The sequence below is a fragment of the Perognathus longimembris genome, chromosome 28, assembly GCF_023159225.1.
Source record: "Perognathus longimembris pacificus isolate PPM17 chromosome 28, ASM2315922v1, whole genome shotgun sequence".
Taxonomy (NCBI): domain Eukaryota; kingdom Metazoa; phylum Chordata; class Mammalia; order Rodentia; family Heteromyidae; genus Perognathus; species Perognathus longimembris.
The window spans coordinates 65,784,421-65,798,228 of NC_063188.1; the positions used below are offsets into that span (position 1 = coordinate 65,784,421).

The window sequence follows — 13,808 nt, forward strand, 5'->3', positions numbered from 1 at the left end:
AAGTCTTATAACACAGGAAAGAAACTACACAACTGAATTTAGCAGTCATTTCTTAGATATCACACCAAAAGCAAGACAACAAAGGAAACAATAGATAAAGTAGAATCCATCAAAATGTAAGTGTATTGTAGAAGAAAATCAATAAGATTAAAAATTAATACACCAATTGAAGGAATTTTTTTCAAAACATACTGTAGAAGCTGAGTATAATGGTGCAGGCCTGTAATGCCTGTACTCAAGAGACAGCCAGGCTAGATGATCATGAGTTTAATGCCATCTTGCCTACATAGCAAGTTCAAGGCCAACCTGGGCTATAGAGTGAGGCTCAGCCTCCAAAAAAGTTACATTTTAGGGCATAACCAAGTAGATGTAATCTAACCTGTACCCGGAGAAAACATTTGCAAATCATTATTTGATAAATTACATAAACCACATATATTGAAAACTGAAATAACTCAATAACAAAACTCAAACAGCCTGGTTTAAAAATGATGGAGTTAACCACTCTCTCCAAGAGACAGATCCAACACACAGAGGATTAGCAAGGGAGCCGAAGATCTAAGTAACATCATATCCCACATGGATCTGACAGATCAGTACAGAGTTTTTCACCCTACAGTTACCCAATACACATTCTTCTCAGCAGCCCATGGAAGATACCCCAAAATAGATCATGTCATAGTCCACACAAAGAACCTCAGCAAATACAGGAGTATTGGCATTATCCCATGTATTCTATCTGATCACAGTGGAATCAAGGTAACCCTCAATAACAAAGGATACCACAGAAACTACACAATGCTTGGAGGTTAAACCCCTCACTGTTATCTAACACTTGGGTCACAGAGCAAATTAAGGACGAAATTAATGAGTTCATAAGCCAAAATGAAAATGAAAATACATCACAAAGAAACCTATAGGATATAGCAAAGGTAGTGCTGAGGAGCAAGATCATTGCCCTCAGTGCACACATTAAAAGAATGGAATCAGAACAGGTAAATTACCTCATGGTGCAGTTGAAACAACTGGAGAAACAAGAAAATTTTGAATCTAAAATAACTAAGAGGAGAGAGATCACAAAGATTAAAGAAGAAATAAATTTGATTGAGAATAGAATGACCATTCAACAAATAAAACTAAAAGCTGGTTCTTTGAGAAAATAAATAAAATTGACAGACCCCTTGCAAGACTTACAAAAAAAGAAGAGACTCATATCCACCAGAAGACTCCACTGGAAAAATTACAGCAAATACACAGGATATTCAAACAATCATAAGGAACTATTTCCAGAACCTTTACTCACGAAAGAACAAAATTTTTACAGAAATGGATCAATTCTTAGAGAAGTATAAATTGCCCAAACCGAATCAAGAAGAAATAAATCAACTAAATAAACCAATAACTTACAGCGAGATACAAGAGGTAATCAAGAGCCTCCCAACAAAGAAAAGCCCAGGCCCGGATGGATTCACCAAAGAATTCTATAAAACCTTCAGTGAGGAGCTAATACGAATACTCCTCAAACTCTTCCGTGAAATAGGAACAGAGGGAGAAATCCCAAACTCATTCTATGAAGCTAATATTATACTTATCCCCAAACCAGGCAAAGACCCAACAAAAAAAGAGAATTACCGACCAATATCGCTAATGAACACAGATGCAAAGCTCCTCAAAAAAGTATTAGCTAACAGGATCCAGAAACTGATCATGAAAATCATACATCATTATTGAGTAGGCTTCATCCGATAGACGCAAGAATGGTTCAACATCCGCAAATCAATAAACATAATTTACCACATCAACAGAGCTAAGACCAAGAACCACATCATCATCTCAGCTGATGCCCAAAAAGCCGTTGACAAAATACAACACCAATACATGTTAAAAGCCCTGGAAAGAACAGAAATAGAGGGACCATTCTTTAAAACAATAAAAGACATATACAACAGACCAACTGCTAACATCATATTAAATGGAGAGAAACTTAAATCATTCCCCCTAAACTCAGGAACAAGACAAGGATGCCCACTCTCCCCACTTCTTTTCAACATAGGGCTGGAATCCCTAGCCATATCAATTAGGCAAGAGGAGGACATCAAAGGGATCTGCATTGGCATAGAATAAATCAAACTATCCCTATTTGCAGATGACATGATCTTATATCTGAAGGACCCAAAAAACTCAGTCCCAAACTCCTAGACCTAATAAACCATTTTGGCAAAGTAGCAGGATACAAAATTAACCCACAAAAATCAGCTTTTTTGTACGCCAGCAATGCACAAGCAGAAAAGGAAATTACGGAAATAATACCATTTACAATAGCTAAAAATAGAATAAATTACCTAAGGATTAACCTAACTAAAGACGTGAATGACCTATTTAATGAGAGCTACAAAAATCTAAAAAGGGAAATCAAAGAGGACCCAAGGATATGGAAAGACCTCCCATGCTCATGATTAGGCAGAATCAATATAGTGAAAATGGCCATATTGCCCAAAATGTTATACAAATTAAATGCAATCTCCAACAAGATACCAGCTACATTCCTCACTGAAATAGAGAATACAACCCATAAATTCATATAGAACAGCAAAAGACCTAGATTAGCCAAAGCAATTCTCTGCAAAAGAAGCAGCGCAGGAGGAATCACAATACCAGACTTCAAGCTCTATTATAGAGCCATCATAACAAAAACAGCCTGGTATTGGTATAAAAACAGACCTGAAGACCAATGGAATAGAATAGAAAACCCAGAAATAAAGCCGCATTCTTACAGTTAGCTGATATTCGACAAAGGAGCTAAAGACATACAATGGAAAAAACACAAGCTCTTCAACTACTGGTGCTGGGAAAACTGGGCAGCCACATGTAAAAAACTCAAAGTAGACCCTAGCCTATCACCATGCACCAAGATCAACTCAAAATGAAACAAGGACCTCAACATCAGACCTGAATTCTTGAAACTACTGAAGGACAGAGTAGGAGAGATGCTAGAACTTATAGGCACAGGAAGGAAGTTCCTGAATATAGTGCCAGGGGCACAACAGATAGGGGAGACTCTCGACAAATGGGACTACTACAAAATAAAAAGTTTCTGCACAGCTAAAGACATAGCCACCAAACTAGAAAGACAGCCAACCATATGGGAAAGGATCTTCACCAGCACAGCAACAAAGGCCTAATATCTGTCATCTACAGAGAATTCAAAAAACCAACCCCCTCCAAACCCAGTAAACCAATTATTAAATAGGCAAAGGAGCTAAAGAGAGGAGAAGAGATAAAAATGGCAAACAAACATATAAGGAAATGTTCATCATCCTTGGCAGTAAAGGAAATGCAAATAAAAACAAACCTGAGATACCACCTCACTCCAATTAGAATGGCCTATACTCTGAACTCAGGCAACAACAAATGCTGGAGGGGATGAGGGGGAAAAAGGAACCCTTCTCCACTGTTGGTGGAAGTGCAAATTAGTACAACCACTTTGGAGAACAGTATGGAGTTTCATCAAAAAGCTCAGCAAAGACATAACCTATGACCAAGCCATACCACTCCTAGGCATCTATCTTGAACCACAGGTCTCAGGATATCATAAAGACATCTGCACATCCATGCTTATCACACAATTCACAATAGCCAAAATATGGAAACAACCCAGATGCCCCACTACAGATGAATGGATACAAAAACTGTGGTACCTATACACAATGGAATACTACATACCAACTAGAAATGAAAAAATATTGGCATTCTCAGGGAAATGGTCAGAACTTGAACAAATAATGTTGAGCGAAACAAGCCGAGAACATAGAGAACAAAGGGGCATGGTCTCCTTGATATATGACTGTTAGGGTTGGGGGTTGGGGAGACAGAAGAGACCAGGTCTGCGAAACAAAAACTTCTTTTCAAGTTGTATTTCCACAGGTTTGGGTTAGTGACCTTACATTATGCATAAGCAAAAACAATTCCAAGAGAAGGACACAGGAGGATTCTATTGTTGAAGTTCTAGGTGAATTTCTTTTCGCATATGCTATGTGGTTACTGTGTATGATTTTGGTACACTGAGTATTGTATATATCCCTACCTGATCTAGGGAAGGGAAAGAAAAACGAGGGTGTAAGCTATCACAAGAAATGTACTCACTGCCTTATTATGTAACTGTACCCCTTTTGCACAACACCTTGTCAACAAAATTTAATTAATAAAAAATGATGGAGTTAAGTAGATGGTTCTCAAAAGAGAATGCACAGATTTTTTAATAGAACCCAAAAGATGTTCAGCATCATTATTTGTTATGATCATGTAAATAAAAACCACCTCACATCCTACAGTAACATTAGCATGGATACATTTAAAAAATAGAAAATGATGTGTTGACAAAGATTTGAAGAAATTGAAACCCTTGCAGAGTGTTAGTAGGAATGTAAAATTATGTTGGCATGATGGAAAATAGTATGGCAGTTGCTCAAAAAATTAAAACTGGAATTACAATACCACCCAGTAATTCTACTCCTGGGTTTGTTCCCAGAAAAATTAAAAAGCAAATATTTGAACAGATACTTGTACACAAATGTTAATTGCAGCATTGTTTGTAGTGAGTAAAAAGTTGAAAGAACAGAAATAACCATCAACAAAGAGATGGATAAAAAATGTGGTACATAATATATATGATCATATATCATTCAGCCCTTAAAAGGAAGGAAATTCATACACATGCTACAATGCATGGAAAATTAAAGACAGTTAAGGATAATGAACAAACAATACCCCGAATATTATATGATTCATTTTATATTAGGTCAGTAAACAGATTAATAGAGACAGAAATATAATGGTGTTGTCAGAAGCTGGGGAGAAAGGAGCATGGGGTACTATGGTATAATAGGTAGAGTTTCCATTTTATAACATTACAATACATCGGCAAATGAATGCACAGCTCTAGGAACATGTTTTCATTTTCTAAGTTTGTCTACCATGAGGCTGTCTTTTTTTCTTTTTTTACTGTGTATACAAATTATGCAAAGGTATTTCATTGACATATTTCCATGCAACCATACACTATATTTTGATTGAATTCCCGCTCTATTATTTGTTCTAATCATCCTCTTAAAATGAGTTATTAATTTTCCTTTCTTCTGAAATTAATATGAAGGGAGTTTTAACATGTCCATGTACACATACAATATATCTAGGTCACTCCTTTGTCTTTTTCCCTCTTTCTCTCTCCCCATTCCCAAAGAATGTTTCCTTGTTCCATTTTTAAGAATATATATATATATATATACATATATATACTTAGATATATGCTTATATTACATCTTGTGCAAGATTTATATATATTTATCATATCATATTATATATATATAATTTTAACCATATTCTTCTTTGCCTTCTCCATTCACCTGCCCTTTTCCCACTAGTACCTACACTCCAAACGGGACATGTTTCAACTTCCTAGTATTAATTTTTGTTAAAGTGCATTCATGTTAACTGTTTAAAGGGGATCCACTGTGGTATCACACAAATTCATGCATAGCTCTTTAATCAGATTGATCATATATAAATATAGATATAGCATTTGCATTTTTAAAAAAATATATGATCTTGAAGAGAGGAGGAAGACAGCTGAGGAGCTGTAGAGCACTAGCTGCGCTCCCTCCAACACCGTAGTTTTATCAACCCATAGAAACTTTTACACCTAGAAAGACAGGTAGAGTAAGTTCTAACAGTGCAGGGTTTCTGGCCAGGAAGGAAACACAGATTTGAGCTCCTGGCAGCGTCCCACCGCCACTCCAGTGCTGGCGCCGGCAAAGCACCCGGCACAGCAACCTGCAAGCCACACAGCTAAAGCACACAGCATAGGCCAGGGAGAAATACTCCAGACGGCGGCTGAGCACGGACGACCTGAAATCACAGAGAAAGTGTAAGTACCCCATGAAAGATATTCCCACTCGCGCCCACAGAGCAGCTTCTGGAAGGCAGCCCTTCCCCCACCACCAGAGCAAAGCGCCATCTTTGCCACTGGCATTGGGTCAGAACAGATTGGAACTAAAGCGGGCCTGGGGAAAGTGAGGTCAAAGTAGCCATCTTTGAAAAGGGCAAGAGGGACCAACCTGTGAGAGCCAGCTCCGCCCAGGAGAATACCCCCTGCCCAGGCGGGAGGTGGGTACTGGGCCATGGCTCAGGCAGGGGTGCCCCATCCTGCCTGCCAGAATTTCTAAATTTAAAGCGAATGCTGCGAGCAGCTACTGGCAGCACAGAAACACCAGACAGGGGAACAAACAGTTCCGGAGAAAGTTAAACAGTCCCATCACAGAGGAAGCACAATTCCCAGCCTGAACTGGAGCTGCACTCCATAGCCACCTCCACCAAGGAGGCCGCCCCGCCCAGGAGGGAGTAGCCTCCCCCATGCAAGCAACTCTCAGTTGGATAAAACATGCCAGAGGTGCCCCGCCCTGCTGAGTCCACAGCCTATTCATAGCCAGGCGTTAAAGGCAACAGCCCCACAGCAGACAGAGGAGCTACGGTTCCTGAGACTCCTCAAGTCCCCATCTACAGAGGATGCCAAGGTCTGCCAGCAAGCTGTGCAAACCACAGAGACCCAGGATTGCACCAACAGAGGTGAAGGATCAGAACAGAACCACCCCCTGCAAACTGAAATCAAGTCAAACACAGCCAAGCAGCAAAATAGACTGCAGACCATCGCGAGGAAACCAGAGACTGGGGAAAGACCACCCAAACAAGGAGGACTGCATTTTTTTTTTCACTTCTGAAACGTTGTCGGTTTTTTTTTTGTTTGATTGTTTGTTTTGTTTTCCATTTTTACCTGTTTGTTTTATCAAGTTTTTTTTTCTTTGCTGTTTGTTTGGGTTGTTTCTTTTCTGTTTTGTTTTTCCTTTTTATTGTTTTTTCTTTTTTAAATAATTTTTTTCTGTTTTGTGCATCTGTCTTCCACTATCTTTACTTTATTTCTCTCCTTGTGTTCTCTTTCTCTAAAAATTACTTTCCTTTGAATAACACCTCCACTCTTTTCTGCTAACTCTCCATTGTCAATCATTTTAACCTTGTTCTTTCTACTGATTCTACTCTTCTCCACATTTCCACGTCACTGAAACTAAACCAACCCCCCCCTCCTCCCCAATACATTTTACTCTATTCTCTTTACTACCTCCAACTTACCCTCCTGACTTACTGCCTGGACCTCTAGTTTCCATTGACTCCTGGTTATTGGATAGAGGGTATCCCAGCTTAATCTGAGTGAATCAAAGGGGTTCGTAGAGAAAGCCAGTCCTAAAAGAACTTAATATATAAACAAGAACTGCTTATAGGGTTGTAACAGTAAATAAGTAACTACTGATTATAAGACCCAGGATCAGTTGCTATATTGAAATTGTATTCTTTAGGAACACCAAATCTAATTTTATAGACAGGTATACAGGGTATCTGTATATAACTGTGAACTTGTAAAATTTATACAACACTGCTTGGTAAGGGTTGCTTTGGGTCTTAAATGGTGCTCATAGGTGCTTGTAGATTGGCATTCCCAGTCCAAATGGGCAGAAGGAACACAAGAAAGATGGCAAACAATGAAGTCTTATCCCCCACTCAAAACAAGCAGGAAGCAGAGCAGTCAATCAAAGACATAGAAGAAAACCCCCAAAATGCTCTACAAAGTCTACTGATAAACATGATAAATAAAAAGTTTGAATCTCTTCAGTCAATTATGTTAGAGCGTGAGGAGGCAAAGCAACAATTAATGGAGAATTTCGTGGCATCCACAAATAGAAAGATAAATGAACTTCAAGAGTCAAATGAAAAGATAGCTAACCAGCTTAAAGATTTAAGAGACAAGACTCAAAATCAAAGTAATGAAGTTAATGAAGTAAAGAAGTCCATACAAGACCTAAGAAATGACATGGAAATCATCAGGAAAGACCAGTCAGAAGGAAAAGAGATTCAAAATCAAGTAGCTAGCTTACAGTCCAAACTAACTGAAGCAGAGGAGCGAATTTCAGGAGCTGAAGATTCCTTAGATTCTATGGAGAAAGATCAAAAATCAATACAAATCCAGTCCAATCAACAAAACAGATCGCTACAGGAGATTGAAGACACGATCAGGAAGCCCAATTTAAGGATAATAGGTATTGAGGAAAACTTGGAGAAAGAGGTTAATGGGGTAGGCAACCTATTTAACAAAATATTAGCTGAGAACGCCCCAAATATCCAGAAGGATAGGCCTATACAGATACAAGAAGCATTTAGAACCCCAAACCGACCAGACAAGAATAGGACATCCCACCGACATATGTTGGGATCCGACCCTTAGCCTTGGCGGGGAGCTTGACGCCCATCCCCCAAGCCCTGGGGGAATGCGGAAGCAGGCTACCCTCTCTGGGTCTGTCCTTGCACCCAGCCCCCAACTCTCCAGCCAGCCCAGGCGTCTCCCAGCCTAGCCAGCCCGGTGCCTACCAGCCCCGCCCTGGCTCGGCGCTCTCGAGTGACGTTAGCTCAGGGAGATCATGTGACAGCTTTCAGCCTATCGGCATCCTGGCCAATCACCTCCTCTCGGAATCATCCCCCGGTGTCTTTGTCTTAATAAAGCAGTTAGTTCTCGAAACTGACCCCAAGACTTGCATACGCTGACTTTGTCTATTGGTAAGGAGGTGGGCACGCTTTCTCGGATCGGCCACCCGCGCGGCAGGACAGTGCTGGCTCCCCACCCCACCCTATCTTCATCTGCGGGCCGGGTGACTAGGGGAGAGGGTGTGAAAGGGAGTGTGAAAAGAAGAGTAGCTGAGCCTTGTTCCCTACACCGGGAGAGGCTACTGAGCCCAACACACATATAGTGATCAAAACAGGTTCAGTAGAGTGCAAGGAAAAAATTCTCAAAGCTGTAAGGGAGAAGGAAAGAATCACATATAAAGGAAAAGCAATCAGAATTACCCCAGACTTCTCAGCAGAGACCATGAAAGCAAGGAGAGCCTGGAATGACGTATACCAAACACTAAATAAAAATAACTATCAACCAAGAATTCTGTACCCAGCCAAACTCTCATTCATAGCTAAAGGTCAAATAAAAGTCTTCCACAGAAAGGAAAAACTGAAACAATATATCTCCACCGAACCAGCTTTGCAGAAAATCTTCAAAGATGTACTATACAGGGAAAATAATCAAGATCCCAATACAGACAGAGAAATGAACCCTAAATAGTAAACATCAGATCAAGAAATGGGAAGACACAGCTTTAAGCAAGATAGTGATAATGAAAGGAACAAACGATCATCTCTCAATCCTAACTCTCAACATTAATGGACTTAATTCTCCAATCAAACGACATAGGCTCATAAGTTGGATCAAAAATCAAGATCCATCTTTTTGCTGCCTCCAAGAGACACATCTATCCAACAAAAGTAATCATCTTCTAAAAGAGAAAGGCTGGAATCAAATCTATCAAGTAAATGGCCCAAATAAGCAGGCTCGAGTTGCAATCCTAGTATCAGACAAAATTGAATTCAAATTAAAAAAGGTAAGAAGAGACAAAGAAGGTTACTACATACTAGTAAAGGGATCTCTCCTACAGGAAGATATAACCATTCTAAATATCTACACCAAATGCAGGAGCAACCAGCTTCATCAAACAAACACTACTGACTCTAAAAACACTCATAGACCCAAACACATTGATAGTTGGGGACTTTAACTCCCGACTTTCACCTCTGGAAAGATCAACACGCCAAAAACTGAACAAAGAAACCACAGAACTAAATAATTGCATAGACCAACTAGACTTAACCGACATCTACAGAATATTCCACCCAACAACAACAGAATACACATTCTTTTCGGCAGCACATGGAACATTCTCCAAAATAGATCACATCTTAGAGCACAAAGAAAATCTGTACAAATTCAGAAGTATCAAAACCATTCCCTGCATTCTCTCAGACCACAATAGAATAAAATTAGTGCTCAACTCAATCAGGCACCACAGAAAATCCTACAATTCATGGAGACTAAACAACACACTGCTGAACCATCAGATGGTCATTGAAGAAATTAAAACGGAAATTCAAATGTTTATAGAATTCAACCAAGTTGAGGACATAAAGTACCAGCTCCTTTGGAACAGAGCAAAGGCAGTACTCAGAGGAAAATTTATACCTCTGAGTGCATACTTCAACAAACTGGAGAAACAGCAACACAATACTTTAAAGAAGCATCTTCATTTCTCCTGGATTGGGCGGATTAATATAATCAAAATGGCAATATTGCCAAAGGCTATCTACAAATTCAATGCAATACCCACTAATATCCCAACACCATTTTTTGATGAAATAGAGGAAGCAATCCAGAAATTCATATGGAACAATAAAAGACCTAGAATAGCAAAAATAATCCTAAGCAGAAAGAACAGTGCTGGAGGAATTACAATACCCACGTCAAGCTGTATTATAAAGCTATAGTAATAAAAACAGCTTGGTATTGGCACCGGAACAGGCCTGAAGACCAATGGAACAGAATTGAAGTCCCAGAAATGAACCCACAGAACTATGCCTACTTAATCTTTGATAAAGGAGCTAAAACAATAGTATGGAAGAAAGATAGCCTCTTTAACAAATGGTGTTGGCAAAACTGGCTCAACACATGCAAGAAACTAAAACTAGATCCTTATATATCACCCTGCACCAAAATCAATTCCAAATGGATTAAAGACCTTGAAATCTAAACAGACACCCTGAAAACACTAAAGGAAGGAGTAGGAGAAACACTTGGGCTCCTTGGCGCAGGACGGAACTTCCTTAACAAAGACCCAGAAAGGCTACAAATCAAAAAACGGTTGGACAAATGGGACTGCATCAAACTGCAGAGCTTCTGCAGGGCAAAGGACATAGCTCGCAAGATAAACAAAAAGCCCACAGACTGGGAGAAGATCTTTACCGGACATTCAATGGACAAAGGCCTCATATCTAAAATATATGCAGAACTAAAAAAATTACCCTCTTCCAAAACAAAACCGCAAAGAACCAATAGCCCCCTCATCAAGTGGGCTAAAGACTTACAAACAGACTTCTCTGATGAGGAATGAGAATGGCTAGGAGACATATGAAAAAATGCTCTACATCACTGGCCATAAAATAAATGCAAATCACAGCAACATTGAGATTCCATCTCACCCCAGTAAGAATGTCATATATCAAGAATACTAACAATAACAATTGTTGGAAGGGACGTGGACAAAAGGGAACCCTACTTCATTGTTGGTGGGACTTTAAACTGGTTCAGCCACTCTGGCAAGCAGTATGGAGATTCCTCAGAAGGCTAAATATAGAACTCCCCTATGACCCAGCAGCCCCACTTTTGGGTATCTATCCAAAAGATCACAAACAAAATCACAGTAATGCCACCAGCACAACAATGTTCATCGCAGGACAATTTGTCATAGCGAGAATCTGGAACCAACGCAGATGCCCCTCAGTAGACGAATGGATCAGGAAAATGTGGTACATATACACAATGGATTTTTATGCCTCAATCAGAAAGAATGACATTGTCCCATTTGTAAGGAAATGGAAGGACTTGGAAAAAATTATACTAAGTGAAGTGAGCCAGACCCAAAGAAACATGGACTCTATGGTCTCCCTTATTGGGAATAATTAGTACAGGTTTAGGCAAGTCATAGCAGAGGATCACAAGGCCCAATAGCTATACCCTTATGAACACATAATATGATGCTAAGTGAAATGAACTCCATGTTATGGAGACAATTGTTATATCTCAGTTGTAACTACTTTCTACATCCCATGTGTATCTGTAGCTTCTACTATTGATGATGTTCTTGTATCACCTTCCTGTGCTTGTACCTACACTATCTCTGTAATCTTATCTGAGTATATTGGAAACCGTGTATACTGGTATTAGAACTAGGAAATTGAAAGGGAATACCAAAATTGAGAGACACAGGGTAAAAAAAGACAAACAACTACAAAAGCAATATTTGCAAAACTGTTTGGTGTAAGTGAACTGAACACCTCAGGGCGGGAAAGGGTAAGGGGGAGGTGGGAGGGGGGTATGAGGAACAAGGTAACAAACAGTACAAGAAATGTATCCAATGCCTAACATATGAAACTGTAACCTCTCTGTACATCAGTTTGTTAATAAAAATTATAAAAAAAAATCTTGCTCATCTATTTTACCCTGAAAATTTAATAACCATTTGTCAAATTAAGTACTAATCATGATAATAGGAATAACAGTGGTTATAATTAATAAGCACTAATTTTGTCCTTAGGAAGTGATAAAACACTATCTCAGTTCATATTCAAAATGACTTCTTAATTAGTAAGATATCATTAACTTGAGTTCCCTGTGAGAAAACCTAAGTCCCAAAGATTAGGTAACTTGTGTGCTTCCACAGTCAATGAATGGCAGAGAAAGGATTGGAATCCAGATTCCTCTGGTGCTGCTGTCCATGATTCAGACCACAGGGCTACATGTGAATGCTTACAAAGGGGGCACAGATATCCATTGTGAACCTAAAGATAAAGAATAGAGATACCTTTCTGATTTCCCTCTTCAAAATAAAATTCTATTCTCACCTGCATTTCAATAAAAAGTTTCTGGTGTCTGAACACAACATACCAATTTGGTAACATGGAAAGATGAGCCCTTTCCCACAAAATCAGTGGAGGAACCTTGTGATATGCTCTTGCCAAAGCCTCACCTTGTTTAAAGGTAGGAAGGGATTTTATTTACAAAGGAAGCTTTATTTACAACTTAAAACCCAGAACGGGAACAGCCCTCCACCTCCAAATATTGGATTGTTACTACCTTGCCCTGGGCTAATTACCCAGAGCCCAGAACCCAGACTTGACCTCTGAACCTCCACTCCTTAACCTCCAACAGCCTCAATCTCCAAACCTCCAAATCTTTAGAGGAGCAAGCTTCTTTCTATTCCTCCTTCCTGTAGGACTCAGCTCTCAGCACCTTGGGACTCTCCTCAGGCCCCAAGCCTTCCCACAGGCCTTAGGCTTCAAGCTCCTCCACATGCCTAGGCTTCAGACTTCCCCACATGCCTCAGACTTGGACTCCTTCTCAGAAGGGCTTATTCTGCCCCTCAGCTCTCTCTTCTCCTTAGCCTTACTTTTTTTGAAGTTCACTTTTTTAGTTTAGTCTGTGCATTTTTATTTTTAAAATGTATTATTTTTAAGTGGTTGTATAAAGTGTTTCAATTCACTGTGTCAATTTATGAGAGCACTGCAGCTTTTTTTTTTTTTTTTTGCCAGTCCTGGGCCTTGGACTTAGGGCCTGAGCACCATCCCTGGCTTCTTCTTGCTCAAGGCTAGCACTCTGCCACTTGAGCCACAGCGCCCCCTCTGGCCGTTTTCCATATATGTGGTGCTGGGAAATCGAACTGAGAGCTTCATGTGTAGGAGGCAAGCACTCTTGCCACTAGGCCATACTCCCAGCCCCCGAGAGCACTTCATCTTGATTGATGCCCTTCCCCATCCCTCTTAACCCCCCAATCTCAAATTATCTGCTCTGTTTTTACATATGTACATTGAATAGTATAGCTCCATTCTCCATTCTTTTTTTTTTTTTTTTTTGGCCAGTCCTGGGCTTTGGACTCAGGGCCTGAGCACTGTCCCTGGCTTCTTCCCGCTCAAGGCTAGCACTCTGCCACTTGAGCCACAGCGCCGCTTCTGGCCGTTTTTCTGTATATGTGGTGCTGGGGAATCGAACCTAGGGCCTCGTGTATCCGAGGCAGGCACTCTTGCCACTAGGCCATATCCCAAGCCCCAGCCATTCT

General features: G+C 40.0%; 1 pseudogene; it reads right to left on the minus strand.

The window, feature by feature from the left end:
• LOC125343086 overlaps positions 1 to 13,808 on the minus strand; it is a 66,623-nt pseudogene that overhangs the window by 14,030 nt on the left and 38,785 nt on the right.